The sequence below is a fragment of the Equus quagga genome, chromosome 7, assembly GCF_021613505.1.
Source record: "Equus quagga isolate Etosha38 chromosome 7, UCLA_HA_Equagga_1.0, whole genome shotgun sequence".
Classification (NCBI taxonomy): Eukaryota; Metazoa; Chordata; class Mammalia; order Perissodactyla; family Equidae; genus Equus; species Equus quagga.
Window position 1 is genome coordinate 115,215,302 of NC_060273.1, and position 22,203 is coordinate 115,237,504.

The 22,203-nt window shown below is 37.4% G+C and overlaps 1 protein-coding gene across 1 annotated transcript in view; it reads left to right on the top strand.

The window, feature by feature from the left end:
- Window positions 1-9,341: 9,341 nt before the first annotated feature.
- The window catches only part of MCTP1 (multiple C2 and transmembrane domain containing 1), a 358,609-nt gene continuing 345,747 nt past the window's right edge, over window positions 9,342-22,203 (top strand). The window contains exon 1 of the mRNA XM_046668197.1: window positions 9,342-9,472. The gene's annotated coding sequence lies outside the window, so the exon portion shown is untranslated. The remainder of the gene's footprint in view (window positions 9,473-22,203) is intronic.

The following is a 22,203-nucleotide window of genomic DNA, read 5'->3' on the forward strand; positions in this document are numbered from 1 at the left end:
ACACTATCAACCAATAAATGAAAAGCATTCAGTTAGTAATGAGTGTTAGGAGTAAAACAGGACAATCTGATTTCACAGTGTCCTTGCATAGTGGTGGGGAAAACTTAGATGGTCAGAGAAAGCCTTGCTGAATTGGTCACATTTGAGCTGATACATGAAGACCAGGAAACGGCCAGGTGAAAATCTGGGGCTATCAAATTCCAAAGGGAGGGATCATCAAGGGCAAAGGTGCTGAGACTCAGGTGGCAGCTGAGATTAATTAGCTAATATCAGAGAGTTAGATCATGATCATATTATTGCTCTGTTCTCAATATAACAGTTTATATGTTTAAAATTGTTTTATCAGAACTCAAACCAGACAATCGACACACCTGGAAGTAAACAAGTACATACTTGTACTAATCTTCTTGGGCCACCATAACAAAATACCACAGATTGGATGGCTTAAACAACAGAAATTTATTTTCTCACAGTTCTGAAGACCCAAAGTCCAAGATTAGGGTGCTAGCACGTTTGGTTTCTGGTGAGAGTTCTTTTCCTGGCTTGCAGGTGGTTGCCTTCTTGCTGTGTTCTCATGTGGTCTTTCCCTCTGTGCATGTGCAGAGAGAGAGAGCTCACTGGTGTCTCTTCCTCCTCTTCTTAGGACACCAATGTCCTTGGATTAGGGCCCCACCCTTACTACCTCATTTTACCCTAATTATCTCTCTAGAGGCCTGGTTTCCAATACCTCACATTGGAGGTTAGGGCTTGAATGTATGAATTTTGAGAGGGCACAAGGCAGTCCATAACAATACTTGAGTCATTTGAACATCCTAAAAAAGGTAACTACCATGAATTAAACAAGTGACTAGATTGAGAGGTAGAGTCAAGAGTTTCACAATGGACTAATTTCCTAGTAATTGATAGACTCTCCCTTCCACACAAAAATATTTGTCCTAATGTATAATATATGTGCAATTTCAGTGTTAAAAAATTCTTGACCTTTTAAAATGTTTTGCTTTTTAAGCATAAAAGTCCAATGCACTCCAATTCTTGACTGCTGATTGCTACTGAAGGATATTCAAAGAAAGATCTTATGGTTTAACTATAACCTGTTCTAGGTGAAGTGATATCTTTGATGTACAGATGAAAGCACTTTTAAGTTCTAACAAAACAAAATTAAAAGACATGCAGAAGATGAAAGTCACGAGGTAATGCAAGAAGAGAAGGAAAAGATTGGGATAAATGTCTTTGCTGTCTCTAACAAGTCTTTAGATTTTACTGAATAATTGACTAAGTGGTTTAGTCATCAGAGAATCCAGGATAGCAAGATCATATATTTGTGGGAAATAATACAGTGTGTAAGTTCCACAAACATAGGAATTATGCCTTTGCTTTTCTATTAGGACTAGGATAATGCTTTACTTTCAGCATGTGCGTCATCAATGATAGTGATGGAAAGAGCAAGGAGTGCAAATACTGTAGGGTCATTTTGAAGGGAAAACATCAGAATGCAGTTCTAGAATCCTTCTCAGATTCAAACAAGCAAGTACTGCATTTCAGAACCTAATGTCTAACAGATATCCAATCACTAATGTACTGAAATACATTCTCAGAATGGATGCAGCTATAATGTTAATTTATTTCTAAAAATAATCATCATCTTTGGGAAATTCCATGGCCCAGTATGAAAATAAGTGTTCTAATTGAACAATAAAATATTTGTGTGTATCATATATATATATTCCCTGTGTAGTTAAGAAATAATCACATTCTTAAGTCAATATATAACTTAAATTATAAATTTTTAACAAATTATATTAAAATGTAACTGTCTAATATGGAGAGAATACAGGATAAATATGTATTTTATTTTTGTGAATTACTGGAAGTGCTATTTTGGAATAACACTAACTGGACTCACTGCAAATTTATGACTACAAATTCAAAGTAGATGCTCAACACTGCCAGACAATCCTACTCCTCTTCTCTAACAAAGTCACCTCCTCTGAGATGATGTTTTCACTCTTTTTTCTTTCTTCTCAAGTCTCCAGCAAACTCTCAATTGATCAGTTCTCCAAATACTTATAAAGAAAATAAATACACTTAGACAAGCTGTCCTTCGCCTTCCTGCTACCAAAATCTACCAACCTATGCCTTGGCCAGCTGTCCTCTTACGATGGCAGGCATATTCCTGCTCCATCTAAGACCACATCTGCCATTCAGGCCCTGGATCCCATCTACTGCTTAAAGACTTGATTCTTGCAATTATCTCTTTTTCTTGCTGTTTCTGGATTTTTTTCCTTTTTACTGGATAATTCCCATTTAGCACATAAACATGTTTTAATAGCACTCATTTATGATTAAAGAAGCAAAATCCCTTTTTTCAATCCGTGTTATCTTTCAGCTACTCCCCCATTCCCTTCACATCTTAAAGTGTTTCTTCTTGCTTTATGCTTTTCTTTACCTCTTATCTTCTCAATCCAGTTCAAGTAGGTTTTCATTCTTACTACTCAATTGAAATGGCTTCTATCAGGGTCAACATCTTGCTAAAGCAAAAGGTAATAATAATAATAGCACCTCTGTAAAGCTTAATATGTGCCAGGCACTATTCTAAGTGCTTAGTATATATTAACTCATTTAATTCTTACAACCACCTGTATAAAGTAGGTAGGTACTATTATAACACCCATTTTATTAATGAACACTGAAGGTTAAATAACTTGAGAAACATCTCCCTGTTGATAAGTGGCAGAGCCAGGATTTGAACCTGAGCAAAGTGGTTCAGGATTTCTTCTCTGAACCACTATGCTATTCTTTAACAGTACCCAACTTCTTATCTCAGAAGCACTTAACATGGTTGACAGTATCCTACGAGAACCAATTCATCTCTAGGTCTCTGTGAACTATACAGAGTTTTTAATTTTATTTTAATTAATTAATTAATTTTAATTTCTTGCTTTCTTGACTATTCTCTCTGTCTCATTTGCTGGCTGCTTCGCCTCCATCAGCCCTTTAAAGGTTGTAGTTCCCTAAAGCTCTGTCCTCAGTCCTCTTCTTTACTCACACCCTAGGCTCATGGCATAAAATACCACCACTACACTGCACATTTCTAGGGTGGTCTTCTTTCATGAGCTCCAGACTTACGGAGTCAGTGGCCTACCCAACACGTCTACTTTGATTTGTGACGGGCATCTCAAACTTAACGTTGGCCAGGACAAAAATATTGAGTCCTCCCTCTACCCACCCCTGCAAAAGTCCCTTTCCCACAAAGTCTTTCAAGTCTCAATTAATGATAGAAAGGTCATGAAAAGTGCATAATTATGTTCAGTGAAGATTGAACCAGATTCTCTTTGGCGTACTGTTTTGAATTTCCATGGTCAGTTTTTAGATAGGTGCTGAAAGCCTGTGGAAGTGTTCTGGTAAGAGAGCTGGTGCTTGTGACACAGGAGCTGGCTTTCTGTTGTACATGTCTCAGCCAGCTACACAATACAGATCCTATGAAAATATGTACTTGGCTATAGCATCACCAGAAACTGTTAGGAGGGGATTGGGAATCAGAAGCTGAGTGTAGCTTCTCAGGTGATAGAAACATTTCAAAGCATCATTTTGAGTCCTTTGTTTAGTCCATACATTTTTGAATCAGACTTTCCCATTTTATAAAGTGCATTTTCCAATTTATAAAGATAGTCTGACAGATAGCATGTGCTTTCCCACACAAATCTGTCAGTTCACTCATCTTTATCCACCACCCCCACCTATGGTTCAAATTTGAAAACTTTCTGAAGCAGAGAATGCCAGTCAGCTAGACACAGTTTGTGAAAACTCAAAAGTAAAAATTCATCTTAAACGTTCATTTCTGTGGGATTCTAAGCTGTGCCATAGTAAGTAAATGCTGAATGGATAAAGGCTGGGACCTTTGTGGCATCTCTGAGGCTCCAGGTTGGGTACACAAACAGCATAGTACCCTTAAATTTGTATATATGGCCCTTACAAACCTTTCTCCTCTCTGCGTTTAGACATCCCAGAATGTTTCTGAAAACCCTTATTTGTATATTGCTCCATGGCTTTATCCAAAAAAGACCAGATCTTGTTACAATCCAAATGCTTTCCTGGAAACCAAAAGTATAATCTGTTCTGAATGGTGAATTCTGCCTCTCCTAAAGAAGCCCAATGAGGTCTTCAATGAAAGGCGGGTGAGAAATATTTCACATGCAAAGAGGTGGGTGTTTTTCATGCAAACCTCAGAATAGATGTCATCTCTTCAGGAAAAAGTATTTTCTTCTGAAATACACATTATGGATCCTCAGTGATATCTAAGCTTTGGCTAAAGCCTGCATTTAGTCTAATCTCATAAATCTTGTTTACAGATTTTTTTTCTAAACCAGTGGTTTAAAAAATCAGACTCTATACGTAGTATACTATTCCTACAATTTTTTAAAGGAGAGAGGCTATTTTAATGATTTTATTTTTTAATTTGCATAGTCAATACATGAACATGGGACTCTGCTCAAAAGGTACTAAATGATACACAGTGAAAATTACCTATCCTATACACTATTGCATAACCTAGTCCTCTCTGAAGGGAACCAGGGTTACCAATTTCTAGGCATATATAACACTGTACTCTTTTGACCATTAAGATTCTGTTAACCTAATAGTCAATGTAAATCACTGAAAGTCTGAATGTACGTTATACCTTTAAAATTGTATACTCTAATTAATTAATATTAATTGAAGACAATAAGTGCATTTCATAAAAGAAAATTTTCAGCTCTAGTGTTTCATTCTTCTTGTATTATATTTCCAAAATATGTTTATTGCATTTTACATTGTTCTTTGCTAAGTATCTCATTTCATTGATTCTAATTTTTTTAGATTTATTAACGTGATTTTTATTTCACATTTTAACAGTTTGGAAATTAAAATGTTTCTTATAATTGTTGGCATTTTACAATTTATTGGCAATATTTTTGTTTCTTAATGGCACAATAAATAATGGTATGACACAAAATAATTTTGTGTCTTAGGTTAGACGAAACATGAAATTTGTCCTTTGATTATTTTTTGAAATAAATGACAAATTATAATTATGGTGGATAAAATAAATGAAGAGGGGGTTGCTAGGTTTCCATTTAGACCTCCAAATGAAAATTTAAAGCATTTTAAAGTTCATTCCCAATGATTAATTGTTTATAGGCTTTAGGCTATGGTGTGATGGGTATAACTAGCATTTTAAAAGTACAATATTCTGATTTCAAATGTCACTGCATGATGTAGATGAAGAAATACTGTGGAATAGTTTAAGCACAATGTTTAATAAGGTGATTAGATCTATATATTTTTAAAATGCTGGTGTTTGGGCATTTATTCTAGGTACGGTTCCACTGAAGTTAACTTGAGAAGTGCCCTCTGGCATTATTTAGAGAAGACAAGTAATTAGGAAAATGTCCAGCAGCACCTCACTGTAGCTACTTTGTTGTACAAGGTACAGAAATAGTATCCTCACTTGTATGGACATGTGGACATGAGCTTTTTTCCTATAAGACATTACAGACAGGGGTCCATGGATAGTGTTATAGTGTGTGTGCTTCTTTTAAAGCATTTGTGTTCTTTCTAGATGCCTGGCACTATATTGGGTACTGAAGCAAAGGAAAGGCCAAGATAAATCAGACATGGATGCTTCCTCAGAGCTTGGGACTGTTAATATAGATAAACAGTATGTAAATAGCTAGAAAAACAAATTAGAGAGTAATCAGTGCCATAAAATGTACGTAGATAAAGAGAAAGACGTTATATCCATCAGAGAAACATAAGGAAAGCTTTGTGAAGAAACTATTCCTACAAAACTGATTAAAAACTAACAACACAAGAAATTGGTTATTTGGTCTCGATTATTGGAAAAACTCATTTCACTGACTTTTCCTGTTCAACTCAGTTGAAACAGACCCTTTTCCAAGATGATAATTGTATTTTTTGTACGTATAGTTTAAGTAGAAATTTCTGTCTACACCAAAACTTTTGGGTAATTTCACCTTGTTATTTGATGACTATAACACAAAATTAAAATAGGTGAAATTGCTTAAGGGTTTGAGAGTGTGAGCTATGTGAGCAACACCTGAGATTAACCAACCAGAAGCCAAACTGGAAACTGATTTTTGACTTGGTGTGAAGTAAAGCATTTCAAACATGGTCATCCCATGTGTGGGACTCTGTACTTCCCACGTGTTTCAAGGATTGGTTCTTTAGCATGCCCCTGGAAGGGATGCATCTTCACGGTCCCATTTCTCTCATTTAGTCCAGAATTCAACATCTAGGTCATCTATGCTTCTACTTGTTTTCTTTTAAGAAGGCACTACCATCACTGAAAATAGATGCAATATATGCAATAAACATTTCCATTGGAATTTAAGTCATTGTTTGGACAAAGATTTATTGGCCACAGGAGACTTATACCTTGTGTAATTTTTAGTTAAAAAGGAGGCACAACTTTAATTTTAGTGAGAATCTTGGACATCTGAACACATTTTAGGACCTTACTTATTGCAGATTGTAAAGTTTCTCCAAAAGAATTCTGCACATTAGCACCAGGAATTGATGTTTTTTTCCCCCCTAAAAAACAATAATTCCTCTCCCATGGAGACTACTCCTGGGGAAAAGGGGTTGTTTTGCTGATATTTTAAGATAAAGAGTCCCTAGGAAATATCCTTGTATTTCAGAAACTTACAGAGACGTAATTGACAACAGAAAGTCAGCTGCTATTGCAGTAAATCTTATCACCCATCATGTTGGTAGAATAAAAAGTCCCTTTAAATGCTCAGCTTGACCATAGAACTTCCAAATTTTGGCTGAACTTAGTTTAGCCTAGCCAGTGACTGTGATCTTGGGAGCAGGCTAGACAGAGGAGAAATTTAATAATATAATTGATATCTTCTATGCCATATTCATTGGCAGCTGCTACCATCTGGATGTCTGCTTTGCCCATGGATGTATCTAGTAAGGTCAATGTGTTTCTTAGGGTTTTGCTAGTGGCTATAGAAAAGTCAACTCCAAAATTTCAGTGGCTTAACGCAATAGAAGTTTATTTCTCACTCGTGTAGCATCAAATGTGTGTGATTCTCAGCTTTCCTGGAATCTAGGTTCCTTCCCTATTGGGACTGTGTTATTTGCTAAGGGTCTTGGAGCCCTCTCTGTTCAGGCAGAAAGAGAAAGATAGAGAATGGAGAAGAGAAGACACAGCCTCCTTTATGCTTTTTGTCTAGTAAGTGACACATACTTCTTGCACTTATATTCCACTGTTGAGAACCAGTCACATGGCCCCATCTAGATTTAAGTGTTGCCAGGAAATGTCACTGGCTGGGCAGCTGCTTTCCAGAAAAACACACAATAAAACAGTGGGTAAGTTTGTGGGTTCACAGGATCTGTATTATGTCAGGGAGTCCACAAATTTTGTTAGAGAATAACCTGTCTCTTCACAAAATTGATCACACCATGTTGGAGGAGATACTGTGAAAAGTCCGGTTGTAATTAGTTTTGAAAAGCTGTGTTGCTTTGGGGAAAATATTTCATGCCCACCAGCTGAGTGTTTGCAAGAGTTCCTTGAGAGAGAGAACTAGGATATGATGGTAGTAAACTGTCACCAGTCTACCACACACAGATTAGTGGCTTACTTGTTATAGGCATAGTCTATGAATGGTTCTCTTGGCTGATTCTTTGAATCCAGTAAACCTACTTACTCTTTTTTTTCTTTAATTTTGCATATCCCTTCTGAAAGGAAATGGGAATTTATGCAAAAGTATTTTTGACTTGTTTTGCTTGTCTGCAAACATTTGAGCTGATGAAGTATTGATATAAGGAAATTGTCTTCTGACAAAGGCATTAACCTACAGCAGAATGTAGTGACTAAGAAATGTTGGACTCAGAGACATTAAGGTAGATGTGTAAGAAATAGCTCCCTCATTAAATCTAGTACATTTGTCTTCTGATCTTATTTGCTGCCTCTGTGTAACCCTAGCCAAGCCCTTACCATCCTCAGCTACAAAATTAGACTTGAACCTGATGATGCAGCTCTGACTCTTTCTGTACTAAAAAAATTTTTTCAATCTATAGTTTGAAGAATTAAATGGAGTTTAAAAGGTCAGAAGTCATATTCTAAATAGTTCATCATATAAGGAATAGCCTGGAAGGTTAAGAGTAAAGAGAATATCGTTAGCATATCAAGGATTTTTCTTGGTGAGGAAGAAAATCCCATCTTCTGAGAATTTATATTGAGAAAAAGATATTTAAAATCTAAATAAATCTGATAATGATTTTATAATTATCTGCCATTTTGGAGTGCTTTTACAATCTTATTGTACCTCTCAGCTGTGTAAATTAACTCTAGTTTATATCGTTCTTATCTTTCCATTGATACTCTGCTTACTTTTGCCTGAGTGCATTCTCCTGGGAAATATAGGTGTTTTTTTGGTGTTAGGGGAAAGCTAAGTGGTCAAGAGTAAGTGTGTTGAATGTGAACATCTCTGAATTCTGCATGGTCTATGAGAGCAGACCCGCTTCCTGAAGGAAAAACGTCATTGACCTCAGGCTAACTGTGTTGATCAGTTCAGACTCTTGGTAAACTTATAAATATACTGAACATGCCCTTATCTGGTAATGCTCATGTGCCAGGCATCAACTATTTTACAATGGAGACAATTTTACTTCTATTTAGTACAGGTTTTCTCTTGTGATTTCTTTGAATGACATATTAAATATTATGTTAATTTAAAAAATGTAGCATCTGTCATAGAGTAGATACTGAACAATAGGTAGCTACTTATTGTTTCTATCTATTAATGTTTTTCCTGGATTTTCATCCCTTCAAGGCTGTGGTGATTCTTTTAGATTTCTTTCAACCCATGCTAAGACCCCTTCACAAATATTTATTAGCATCCACTAGGCGTGAAGGCCGTATTACTTGTGTTGGTGAATAGTAAGACACATAGGAAACAGTATCAGATGGTGCAAAAGGGAAAAGTGTCTGGATAAGGGTGATTTACCAATTGTTAGCAAGGCCAGCTTTCCTTTATGATAGATGGAATCAATAGTATGAAACTGATTTGATTTGGGGGCTGCTGAGATGCCTTATTGGTCTGCAAACTTCACAAGCTGCTCAGGTCTTTGAGATTCCATTGTAATATTCTATCCCCTTAGCTTTGCTCTTTTAAAATATATTATTAGCTTGTGTTTGAGCTATAACACATTAAGCTTGTTATTAATCATTAACACCTTGCTGTAAATTATTTTCTGAGGTTGCTCTGTGCCACTTAATAAGGTGTGTCAAGGCCTGGGACCTGGCAGGAGGGAGCTGCCCTGACTTTTAGCAAAGGTTCTTGGGTTCCATCTGGTCCTCCTTGTGGGGTCCAGGTCGGGCTGGCTGCTCTGACAACTGTATGTGGAATGAAGAACACTTGAGGGGAGTGTGAAAAAATCGCCTTCCTTTAGGGCAGCTCAGGTAAGACTCTGTCTTTTAAAGAAATTGTTAGTAGGAAGCTGTGGAGAAAGGAAAAATCCTGATGAATGGAAATAAAAGGGAATGCAGAGCATAGATTTCTTCCTTTTCTTAACTAGAGTGCACACTCAGACTGGTTTGGCTGATTCCTTTACCTTGACTTAACCATGTTTTGGAAAGTGAACCCCCAAATTCCCTTTTGCTTCAACTATGTCATATTGCCTCTAAGTGGTGAGACTAAATGGACTAAAAATTGACCAAAGTTTTCCTAGCCCTATCCCACCTCAAGAAAATGGCTTTTCAAGCTAGAAACCAGCACATCATTCTTCCCTGCTTAAGAATTGTGAAAGGTCCATACTTGGAAAAAAGGAGAGAAATAGCTTTATAATTTGGAGAAATTTCCAGATTAATGGAGGGGAGGGGTATGTGGCACTTGAAGAATGATATAACAAAACTGAGAGCTCGGGAAAGTGAGAGCTGAAGCCGAACTTTATTTACTTCTTAGTTTTACTTCGAGTTTGCTGTACATGACAACCTTGGGGTTCCTACCAGTTTTATTTCTGTAAAAGTTATATACTAATTCCTATTCTATCTTTTTATTATGACTTAAAGCACTTTTGTAATAAAATGTTGCTTTCATTTTGAATGGTGAATGATACTAATATGAGATCTTTGGGAAGACTCTCTTTTGTGACTTAACCGAAAGTTCTCATCTAGTTTTATGAAGGGTGTTGCTATGTTCTTATGAGGAAATACTATTCTTCACTTATTAAAAGCAAATGCCCTGAAGCATTTTGGTACTGTGTCCTCCAGAGCACCTGATTCATGGTGTGAACTAAGTAAATGTTGATTTGGAAAGGTAATCTCTTTTCTCATGTATTTTTGGATTGAAAATGAGTACTGACTAATGGTATCAAAGTAAATTATTTTAAATACGAAACTATCTAAATGAACTCCTAAATTATTGTGCACCCATGTTTCATGTTCTCTGAGAGTTCATTTGTTTTATCTCCATCATAATTAACACTCAACTAAATTTAGTATGAGTTTATTTTTCTACGTTGTTATTTTTGTTACAGTAAGCTTTGAATAAAGTAGTTACTATTGTGTTCTAGAATACTGTTTTTAGATGGTAAGTATTCTGCTTCTCACAGAATAGCTTCTCAAGGATGATTTTATTCTTTGATTATAAGTCTGTAAAAATATGCTGCCAGTTTTATGTTTTTTAAAGCATGCTTGCCAATTGGGTGTTATAATTTTTCCTTGCCCTTCAAAATGACTCTTCTGGTCTAGTGAGACAGGGTCAGTAGAGACATACATGATCTGTGCTTTCTAACAGCACATGGCCTACCAGCCTATGTGAACCTCTAAATCTTAGGTTTACAGCCAAGCACAGAATTCCCATGAGATCAGCAGCTATGTTTAATTCATATTGGTGGCCCAAGCACTGAGCACAGTGCCTGGCCCTCAGTAGGTCCTCAATGAATGTTTGTGGAATTAAGTGAATAGAAATATAGGCAAGTATGTAGGAGTCTCTGGTTTTCAAGTGATAGAAAAGCCAACTCAAACCAGCCTGAACAAACCAGGAATTTATTGGCTCAAGTATCTGAGATGTCTGGGGATACTCACAGCTTCAGACTTGATAGGATCCAAGGGTCTCCCCAGTGTCATCAGAACACTGTGCTTCTCCCTTTCTCTGCTCTGGACTCTGTTGTCCTCTGCATTGGCAGCCTCCCTGCATGTGAAGGTAAAGGGGACCTCCGGAAGCTTCAGACTGACATTTTCCTGACAGCTGGCCTTCCCATGAAGTGTCTACACAGATAGCTTCCGCACAAGTCCTGGGGCTGACCCTCTGAGTCCCACTGACTTGGCTTACCTGAATCTAGCACCTTGCACAGGGGAATAGTGTATTCTGGCCAGACCTAGGTCAGGGACAGCCCATCTGTGGTGAGCTCCACCCAATTCATATGTTCTAATGGGGAGTGGTGGTTCCCCAGAAAGATGCCTGCTGAGGATCACCACCCCAGGGAAATGTTACAAAATAAGGAATAGTTGCAGTTGGCAACAGATCACAAATGCAAACTACGCTGTGAGTTTAGACCTAGATTAATCTTGTTCCAATGGGCTATATGTTCCTGGTAGACTTGGAGTTTTTAGGGAATTGGTAATAGATTTAAGCCTCCACTTGGAGTTTCTGGGCCTTTACACCTACAGGACATGGTGAGAAAAATATATTCTCTTTCTTCAGTGCAGAGAATATTACAAGCTTAATCATCGTATTTGTCCTGGATATTATGTCCATCGGGGACTGAACTGTTTTTCTCTTAAAGATGAACCATGATGGAATGAACACCTCCCAGCACAAGTTTTGTTCGGCTGACCATTCATTTCTGCTACTCCTGATGGTAGCTCTCATAAGAGACAATTCCTGGACTTCCCTCTTAGCAGCGCTCCCAGGATGGGAGAAGCTCCTGCATGTCCCATTCTTTTCAACAAAGTTTTCCTGGAGCGTAGAGATGAGATATCTTCTTCCTTGCACGCCAGCCTAAGTCTCTAGGGGACTTGGCAAGAGTTTCTAGGGTTATTTTAGAACACCCTTCTTTGGGTTACAAGTGCTCATGGGCAAACTGATTCCTATGAACAGTTTTGTGGGTCCCAGAGTTTCCCAAGACAAGACAGACAAACAAGATCCTAATAATGACCCCGAGTTCCATGAGCAAGTCCATTTTTGACTTAACTCTATGCTGTAATCTCCTTACAAGGTGCTGTGTTAGGTTCATGAGGTCAGGCCAAGTAGAAGCTGAAACTTGCTACAGAGTCATATCAAAATCTCCTTGGATTCTACCGTGTTCCTCTTTCTCCCATTGGTTTGCAAATAAAGATTTTCTTTCAAGTTGCCTGGGGTCCTCTGTTACTCCTGAGTTATTACTTCCTGGTGACTTTGACACATATTGTGTTTTGTGAATATCTAGAGAAATTGTACTAATTAAGAATATTGGAAAGTAAGTTTCTGCTATAGCAGAATATAATAAAATTTCAATAAATATTCAAATAAACTTGTTTTCTGTATATTGAGTTGTTAAGTAAATTCATATATCAGTATGCTGCTCATTTCATGTTATGAATATTTTTATTTGTTAGAAAAGATTAACTGACTTTTAAAGAATTTCATATCAATGATTACTTGAATATAAATAAAGTTTCACAACTGTGGCGGAATATACAGTTATAACCAAGTAATATTGTTTTATTTATATTCTTACCTAAAAATTAATTTTCTAAATATTCATTCCAAATTAAAGTGATAATACATCAAAAAAATTTTCTTTCTACAAATTAATTCAAATGCTAGGTGAGCACCCTCTATTTTACACAGAACATTTCCCATAAAATCTGAATGGTGGATCTTCATACTATCATTTAAACTCATCTATGGGTGTGTCAAGACCCACATGAGGACATGTGTAGTGGTGTGTATGTCTTCTAAGAAATAAAGGATGCTCACCATTCCTTAATAGTCAGCTTTATTATTATTATTATTATTAATGTGGTTATTATTTTGTTTCCTAGAAGATTTTCTAGAAGCTTACTCGAGCCTCCACAAAATTTCATCTTAACATTCAGCATGATATTCTTCTCTAATTTTTTTGTGGAAGATCTAATTCAGTACTATCTCTTTTGTAATATTTTTGCAGTCATCATGGGTCAAAACTGTTCACCAAAACAAAGTAAATGGACATAGTAGACCAAAGAAAACAATGACAGAAACACAGCTTATATCTTTTAATTTCTCAATTTACTTGTAATATTTTAATTCTCTCTCCTTTGTTAAGGTTTTTTAATTTATTGTGTTGATTTTTTAAAAGTTATCACTGATGTGAACATATTATATATAACATGTATCGCAGATATATAGATCTATCACAGATATATTAACATACTTATAAATGTATATATCTCTCAAGTCAAACAATATAAATAAAATACTAATACTAAGTATTTTCTATTTTGTTCAGGATATCAGTGTCAGCTTCATTGGTAATGAGACACGTAGCATGGTGGTTAAGAGCACAGATTCTGGACTTACACTACCTGGGTTCAAATTCTAGTTCTAGAATTCGCTAACTGGCCAAGAGCTACAGTATCTTTCATTCACTGAGAATATCTCAAGTATGAGAATTACACAGAATATATACAGCATACTGGAATGGATTGTTACAGTCTATTTTTAGGAAACGTTTTTAGCACCACTTGAAGTAGCTTTCGATGGGGCACATGAATATGTAGAAACAAATTTTTTCATAATAGGTAATGATAATGGAGGGGCTCAGGGGATTTCAGTCATGCAAAGGAACATTATTTTGTATTAGTCTCATCTATAGTTCTGCCTATTTAAATGAGTGGTTGATGAGAGAGACTTTACAAAAGCAAGGAAGGGTCACCAGATGTTGAAGATTGTGGTTGAACTTTCCCAACCTAGTTAGAAATTTGATAACTGCTGAGGACTTTTTCTTTGTTATAAATAAACTCGTAGTATCTGTTCTTTAGTATATACTTGTTATTGCAGTAGATTTTGGTATAGCAGCTAAGTTTAAAAGTCAGTGTAATAAAAGTGCACATTGTGGTATAGATGAACACAAACTGAGCACGAATATAAAGCTTGAAGATGTGGATCCACAGGTCAGGGTCCCTGGTAAGAAGGCTCACTGTGTGCCCCCATCTATAGTGGCTGCTTGTGCCTGGGGATTGAGAGGTGGCCAGAGGTTGCTCTTGCTAGACTGAATATAGTAACCCATATAATAACAAAAGCTACTCCAGGTTTTTCACATTGGATTTTCCTTCTTAAAAATTTTCACCATAGATTTCTATTTTACCAAGCATTCCAATTTTGGGGGTAAAGCATAACACGGCTTTTACTGTATGATCTGACATTGATCAAAATCTCAAACTTATGAAATTGAGTGCCTTGGAGTTCAAAATAATCAACTTGGGTTTTTGGTGAATTGTGTTATTGGTTAACTAACTGAGTTTAGAGAGCTGTTATAAGTTTGGGTCCCTTTGGAAAGAGGGAAAAGTTGCTAAATTTCACTTCTGAGACTTGGGAATGGGGTAGATCTAAATATGCAATGTTTACAATTTAATTCCATTGGGCCCAGATTATATAATATAGATAATTGTATTATTCCTATTGTAAGTGGTGCCTAAGGCATTTGCATTGGTAATCACAAGCAGTAGATGCAGGAATAGAAATGGCACTCTGATACGATGATAGGAGGAGTGACGTATAGAGAAATTGGAGATCATAGGAATGGACAGAGACTGGGGTCATATTTCCTTCAGTACAGCACTCCAATATTAATTTTCAAAGCTTTGTCCTTAACATCCCTGCCCTTTCCTGTCTCCCAGAATTAGTACTTCCAACCCATTATACTCATAGAACTTGATCCATTTCTCTGTTACAACAGAGCATATTGGATTGTAGCAGTTTGCTTCCAAGGCTGTCTTACCGACCAGCCTGGAAACTCTCTAAGAGCAGGACCTGGATCTTATTACTTGGAATCCCTTACGTTGGAGAAGTACTGATCTGTACAAGGCAATCAAGACTTGCTGAATAAAGTTGAATAAATGAAATGGTATCATCTCCCCTTTACTTAAATAGCAAGTGTATATTTGATTATTTTCTAAGACTGCTATATACATTAATTCTGAATGAGATGTAGCAATGGCTCCTCATTGCCTCTGGAATAAACTACAAACTTTGCTTTATGTAGGAGGTCCTTCATGACCCAGCTCTTGCTATTTTCTCTGCCTCATCTATCAGAACCCTGTCACTTGCACATTATATTTTGATCATTTTGGCATTTGCATTCCCACATATGTACCATCCAGTTTCACATTGCCCTATCTTTATACTTGCTGTCCCTTCTACCTGGAACACCTGTTTTCCACTTTTATTTTATTAATCTGATTTATTACAGAACACAATATAAACATTCAGATAAAGAATTTGCTTTTTTCCAGGGCTCACACATATACTTGTTCAACGATCTCTTTGATTAAGACTTATTTTCTACTTTGTTGAAAGACTATTAAATCCAAAGAAATATGTGCTTATCATAACAAGACAATAAAAACAGTACTAATAGATAGCCTTTATTAAGTATATATTACATGCCGGCACTATGCTAGCATTTTCCGTAGATTATCTTATTTATTGCTCAGGATGACTCTCTGTGCCAAGTACAATTCATGTCCTATTTTGCTGATGAGGAAACGAACACTTAGAGAGCTGAAGTAATTTGTTGAGGTCCACGTAGCTGGTAGCAGAGCGATCACTAAAAATTAATCATCTTCCCCTCCCTGTTCCAGTCCCATGTTCCTGAGCAGTTTGGTTTATAGCCTTCTACACCTTTCTCTATGTTGGTATAGTACACACACACCCACCTAATACCTACTACTTCTGGTAGTTACTTTTGTTCCTTTTTTAAACACTTAGCTAATGAATCACCTCCTCAAGGAGCTTCCTCTGACCTGACCTCTAATCTGGGTCCTGGGTGTCTCCCACATTGTCCTGAACATACCACTATCATGGATTGCTACAATATCTTCTGTAAGCACTGTATGTTTGTCTCTTCTGCTAGCCTGAAAGATCCTTGATGACAGAGACCATGTCTGTTCTCTCTATATCTTCATACTTGGCACTGGCACACCATGGGCATTAGATTAGATAGACTCATTTATTCAACAGGATGTTATCCAACTTGCGATGTGCACCTTCTAAATGTCTGGTACTGTGGTAGTCACTAAGGATAGTAGTGGATCAGTTAGTTTTCGCTGCATAATAAATCACTCCTAAACATTGTGGTTTAAAACAACAGCCATTTATTTAGCTTATAATTCTGCAAGTTGGCCTTTTGGCTAGGCTGGGCTGGGCTTTTCTTCTGGTGTTGGCCTGGCTTGCTCACGCATCTGCAGTTAGCTGTTGAGTCAGCTGAGGCTGGCTAGACTAGAATGGGCTCTCAGCTGCTTGTCTCTGGTTGAAGGCGGTCTCATCCTCCAGCTAGCTAGCTTGGGCTTGCTCACGGCAAGTTTGCAAGGGCGTGAAAGGCCTCTTGAAGCCAGTGCTTGGCAGTAGCACAGCATTACTTTTGATGCATCCTATCATTCAAAGCAGGTCACAGGCCAGCTTCCATTCAAGCAGGAGACAAATAAATTCCACCTCTTAACAGAAGGAGCTACAAAGTCACGTGGCCCTATATGTGAGTACCAGGAGAAGTAAAAGATGGCAGCCATGTTAGCAATTGACCACATGTGGTGAGAAAAAGAAACACAATCCCTGGCCTAAGAGAGCATATGATCTAGTGGATGGAATACTGTATTATTTGTAAGGTCATAAAGAACAGCTAGATTTCCCCCCAATCACCTGAAATTAGAAACCATTGAAGCCATTTACTCTTTGATGGGCGTTCCTGAGATTAACTTACTCTTCAGCCTGTTCACGTATAGCTCAGGTTTTTCATCCCCTCCATTGACGCTTATGGCCAGCAGAAGGCATTCCCCACAGGAGCCTGGCAACTGTAGGAAAAGTGGGGTCAACTCCTGACACAGCTTCAGTCTGACTCTCTAGGTTCTTTCTCTCTGCCAGGTGGACTACTGCCTCCTCTGCACCCTGCCCTGGGTACATACACTGCCTGCCTCACACAGTCAGGACCAAGGTGAAGGATTGACTGGGGTCTTGGTAGGGGTGGCAATGAATAACTTGCACCCCTGGTTCTGGCTCAGAATCCCCATTAAGTTTGTTGTATTGACCACAAAACACAAATATGGGAAAATTATTACTTTGGCCAAGAGCAGAGGCTCTAGAATTGTGATGTGCATTGCTCTTCGCTTCATTGAATCAAAAAGAAATAAGCACAACTAGAAAGATTTGCAGCTATAATATACAACTATGTACTGGGGCAGCTATAATATACAACTGTGAACTGGGGGACTTTGGGGAGAAGAATGAAAAAAAAAGAAGATTGGCAACAGATGTTAGCTCAGGTGCCAATCTAAAAAAAAAAAAGGAAATAAGGTGTTTTCTCCCCTGTGTATGCTATTTTGTATCTTGACAGGAAAAACTAGCTATTTTGAAATAAGAGGGTTTTGTTTCAGGATATAGAACTTTTTTTGTATATACAAATTTATCAGGTGTAGAATTTTTGTTTTTATTTGAATTTTTTTTTTAATTCTAATTCTATCATTCCTTCTGGGTTTTTTGACTCTTATCCTGTTTGGTGTTCTCTGAGCTTCCTGGACATGTGGTTTGATATCTGACATTAATTTGGGGAAATTCTTAGTCATTATTCTTCAAATATTTCTTCTGTTCCTTTCTCTCTTCTCCTTCTGGTATTCCAACTACGATACACATAAGTTACACTTTTTGTAGTTGTCCCACAGTTCTTGGATATTCTGTTCTGGGGGTTTTGTTGTTTATTTTTTTTTCAGTCTTTTTTCTCTTTGCTTTTTCAGTTTTGGAAGTTTCTATTGACATAGCCTCAAGCTCAGAGATTCTTTCCTGAGTTGTGTCCAGTCAACTAATGAGCACTTCAAAGGCAATGTTCATTTCTGTTACAGTGTTTTTGGTTTCTGGCATTTCTTTTTGATTCTTTCTTAGAATTTCTCTCTCTTTTACATTACCCATCTATTCTTACTTGTTCTCTACTTTCTCCATTAGATCTCTTGGCATATTAATCATAGTTTTAAATTTCCAGTTTGATAATTCTAACATCCCTTCCATATCTGAGTCTGGTTCCGATGCTCGCTCTGTCTCTTCTGTGTTTTTAACCTTTTGGTATGCCTTGTAATTTTTTGTTGAAAGATGGACATGATGTATTCGATGAAAGGTATTCCAGTAAATAAGCCTTTGGTGATGTGGTGGAGAGGTGTGAGGGACTGGAAAGCATTCTATAGTCCCACCATTCAGCTCCAGTCCTTTAGTGAGCCTGTGCCCCTGGGCTGTGAGTTTTGCAATTGCTTCTCAGTCCTCCTCCCACCCCCTTAAATAGGACAGGATGGCTAGAGTGGCCTGGAGTTGGCCCTTACTCAGGTCACTTAGGCTCTGGTAATATTCCAGTAGTCTCTGATTAACTAGTTTCCTCTGAGGGTAGGCCTTGTTAAGAAGAAAAGAATGCTCTGGCATATTTCCAAATAGTCCCTTTGCCCCCTCCCCCTTCTAGAAGCTTAAGGGGATTTTTCTTTGATACTCACTGTGAGAGTTCCTGGAGGTAAAACACACAAAAGTGTGGGGGCTCCCTATGACTAGGCTCCCCTGGAATTTTTAACTCTCAGACGAGTTCACACTGAGTCTCCAGCAATTTGTCAATTCCAGTTTAGGTTTTCCAAACCTGGTACTGATTCCTGCAGAAGTTTCTGCTGGTTTTTGCTCCAATAGGTTGTGGTTCTCTGTATCCACCCATCTGTCTCTCCAACTTTTGAGGCAGTGGTTTTCCCTGTGACCTCACTTTTCCACTGGATAAGAAGAGTTGTTGATTTTTCAGTTCAGCTTTTTACTTGTTGTGATGGTGTGATAACTTGCAAGCTCCTTACATGCCAGACCAGAAACCGGAAGTTCCCCTTCAGTGTTTATTGGCTGGAATTCCTTTGCAAAGAAGAGCTTTCTTCTACCCGCCTTCTCTCTCTCTCTCAAATACCATTATGGACTCATAGTTTTGGGGGAGATTCTTTCCAATAAGAACCTGTTCAAGCTAGATCTTTTCTTCTTATGGCATGACCTATTCATCTTTGAGTGCGTTGTTGCTTTCCGGCATAAAATGTCCCAAATTCACCTTGTGCTTTCTCTGCCTCGGAATTGGAGTCAGTTGTTTCTTTATGAATCCCCAGTTCCTTTTGGTGGAAATACTTGCAATAAATTTTTATTCTATGTGGCCTTTTTGATAAACCACTGGTTTAGTTTATTTCTATTTGTATTCAATTTTACTTCTTGCTCTTTTTCATTGCTTGGTTGGTTTTATTTTGCTTTCACCCCTAATGAATTGATTTGATGTTTTGAATTGATATGATGATTTTATTTCTGGGATATGTGGTGATGAAATGACAACATCATTATTGGTGCTGTGGGTTGTGCCCTATCAAGTAAGTTGGCAGTGAAACTCCTGGGAGACAGAGCACTCAGAAGTGGAAGTGCCAGGAATAATGCAGTAGTTTGATGAAAGCAGAGGACCATGCCCCTAGAACCAAGCCCATGAAAACCCCATTTCATGAATGATTGATTTAGTCTCAGATAGTTTGAAAAGGTAAGTGCAAAAAGTGAATATTTAACTGGTGTAGCATTATAACCACAAGATATCATGAAGGAAGATGTTGATAAATTTGTGTCAAAACGAAATACGTTCATGTGTAAGAAAACACCAAAAACAAAATAGAAAGGCAAATGGCAAATCAAGATTGCATGCAGATTGAGGGTAAATATTTTTAACATAAAAAGAAATTTGTTAAGTTAATGAGGAAACACATACACACATTTAAAAATAGGCAAAGAACTCAAGTCAGCCATAACAAAAGAAGAAATAAAAGTGACCAATGGGTATAAATATTGTTCCATCTCAGGATCTGGGTTATGTCCTTGGTTAGGGACATACTTTTATGTATAATAAGTAATTTTACACCACTAAAAAAGTAAACCTACCACTGACGTTTAAAATAGGACCCTATAAAATAAAAAAATAAAGATCAGGAATTATTTAGGTAGATAAAGTATGTCAGAAATCTCAGGTACCATCTACTATAATTTAAAGCTAATTTTTTCTCTGAGCTCCTTAGCTGCTAACCAAAAATGGGAATAGTTTTGGCAAAGTATTTCTTACAGCGTGACTAAAGGACCTTTATTTATGAAATTTTGCTACTCGGTAGATAGAACCTCTATGCACCCAATTGCTTAGCCCAAAAACTTAAGAATCATCTTTAATTTCTTTCTTTTCTTCATGCTTTGATTGATTCTATTAGCAATTTATATCACCTTTATCCAGAATACATCCTGAATCTTAGCACACCTTCATCCAAGCTGCCTGGATTCCTGCAACAACCTCCTGACAGGTACACCCATGGTTCACTCTTTTTGTCTCCTGTGGTCTAACCTGTGCACAGCAGTGGGAGTGTTCTTTCTAAAAGGGATCATGTGATTCCCATGGTGGAAATCACCAAAATGAAATCCAAATTCCCTTCCATTGTTTCTAAGACCCTACACTATTAGGCCCCCACCTAGCTCTCCAACGTCCTCTCTCTTGACTCTGCCCCTCTTTCACTATACTCTGGCCACACTGGCCTTCTCTCTCCCACATTAGTACATCATTTCTGTCCCAGGGCCTTTGCTTGTGCTGGTCCATTTTTCTTAAGCAATCTTCCCCTGGATCTTGCCCCACCTGCTTCCTGCTTCTCATCAACTGGCTCTCCACTCAAGGGTTAACTTGTCAAAGTGACTGACCTTCTCTGCTAGCTCAAGCTCGCTCCTCTCCCTACCTGTTAGTCACTCACTATCACATTAACCTATTTTATTTTCTTCATATTGTTTTTTAGAGCTTAATATTATATATTTGTTTATAGGTTTATTTTCTGTCTCTTCTCGCTAGAAGGATGGACATTGTGCTATATCTTTATTCTTAGACAAGGGCCTGACACAAAGTAGATACTCAATATATGTTTGTTAGGGATATAAATATATTAACATCAGTCACTTGTAAGAGTTGGTATTATAGACAATATTTTTAATCTATGTTTCTTAGGATTTTCCTAATACATAAAAATGAACATTGATTACCATTATAATCAGGGGCAAAAGCTATTAAAAATAATGCTTCACTAACATGGTAGAAACCCCTAAGTCCTACCACATATGTGTGTTTGCACAGATATAATGCATAATGCATTTAAACACCACGACAAAGCAAACACATGATGGAGTCACACAAAATTGTGTAGCAGGGGCTCCCATTAGAGCTATTTAGAACAATATCACATGTAATATATATTTTAGAATGATAGAATATTCATTGATGGGTTGGGGAGCTATTTTGAAAATTTAACTGATTCTTTCTCTGCCCCATTCAATATTCACGAAAAGACTTTACAGCTAAAACCCTGTCTTTTCTCAGAAAAGGTATTTCAGGCCTTTTATGGTATTTAGCTTTTGTTCCTGAAGTTCTGCTCCCATTTATTTCACATAGGTCTGTAAGATGCTAAAAGCTTTTGTGCTTTTTAGCACACTGCAAGGATTAGAGCTTCGTCCGTTTATGGAAACGCTTTTAAGCAGACCCATTTTCTCAAGCAAATTTTGAGAGAACTCTGCTTTTCCTTTTCCTGCTTCACACATTTTGCTCCTCATTCTTTCTTCCTTTTCCTCCACTACTTTTCAGGTTCTCAGCAAAACAGAAGCTGAGCAGCCTATAATCATTCCTCTTGGAAGTTTCTCTGTCATTACCAACTGAAGCTGTGTTGGTTGTAAGAGGTTTATTCCTTTTGTAAATGTATAACTGTATCAAACTGAACAAGCGGTTAAGAATTTCCTTTTTGTCTGCCTACAAATGAAAAAGTCCTTTGGTGTTTTGTCCACCAACTATAACAGAGTTATTAATACCCTCTTAAAGAAGCTGTTGAAATACTTTGCTTTTTTCCCCCCCATCAAAAATTTTTCTCAAGAAGCCACAATCTCCACGATGGAAACGTTGAATACTCGTGTG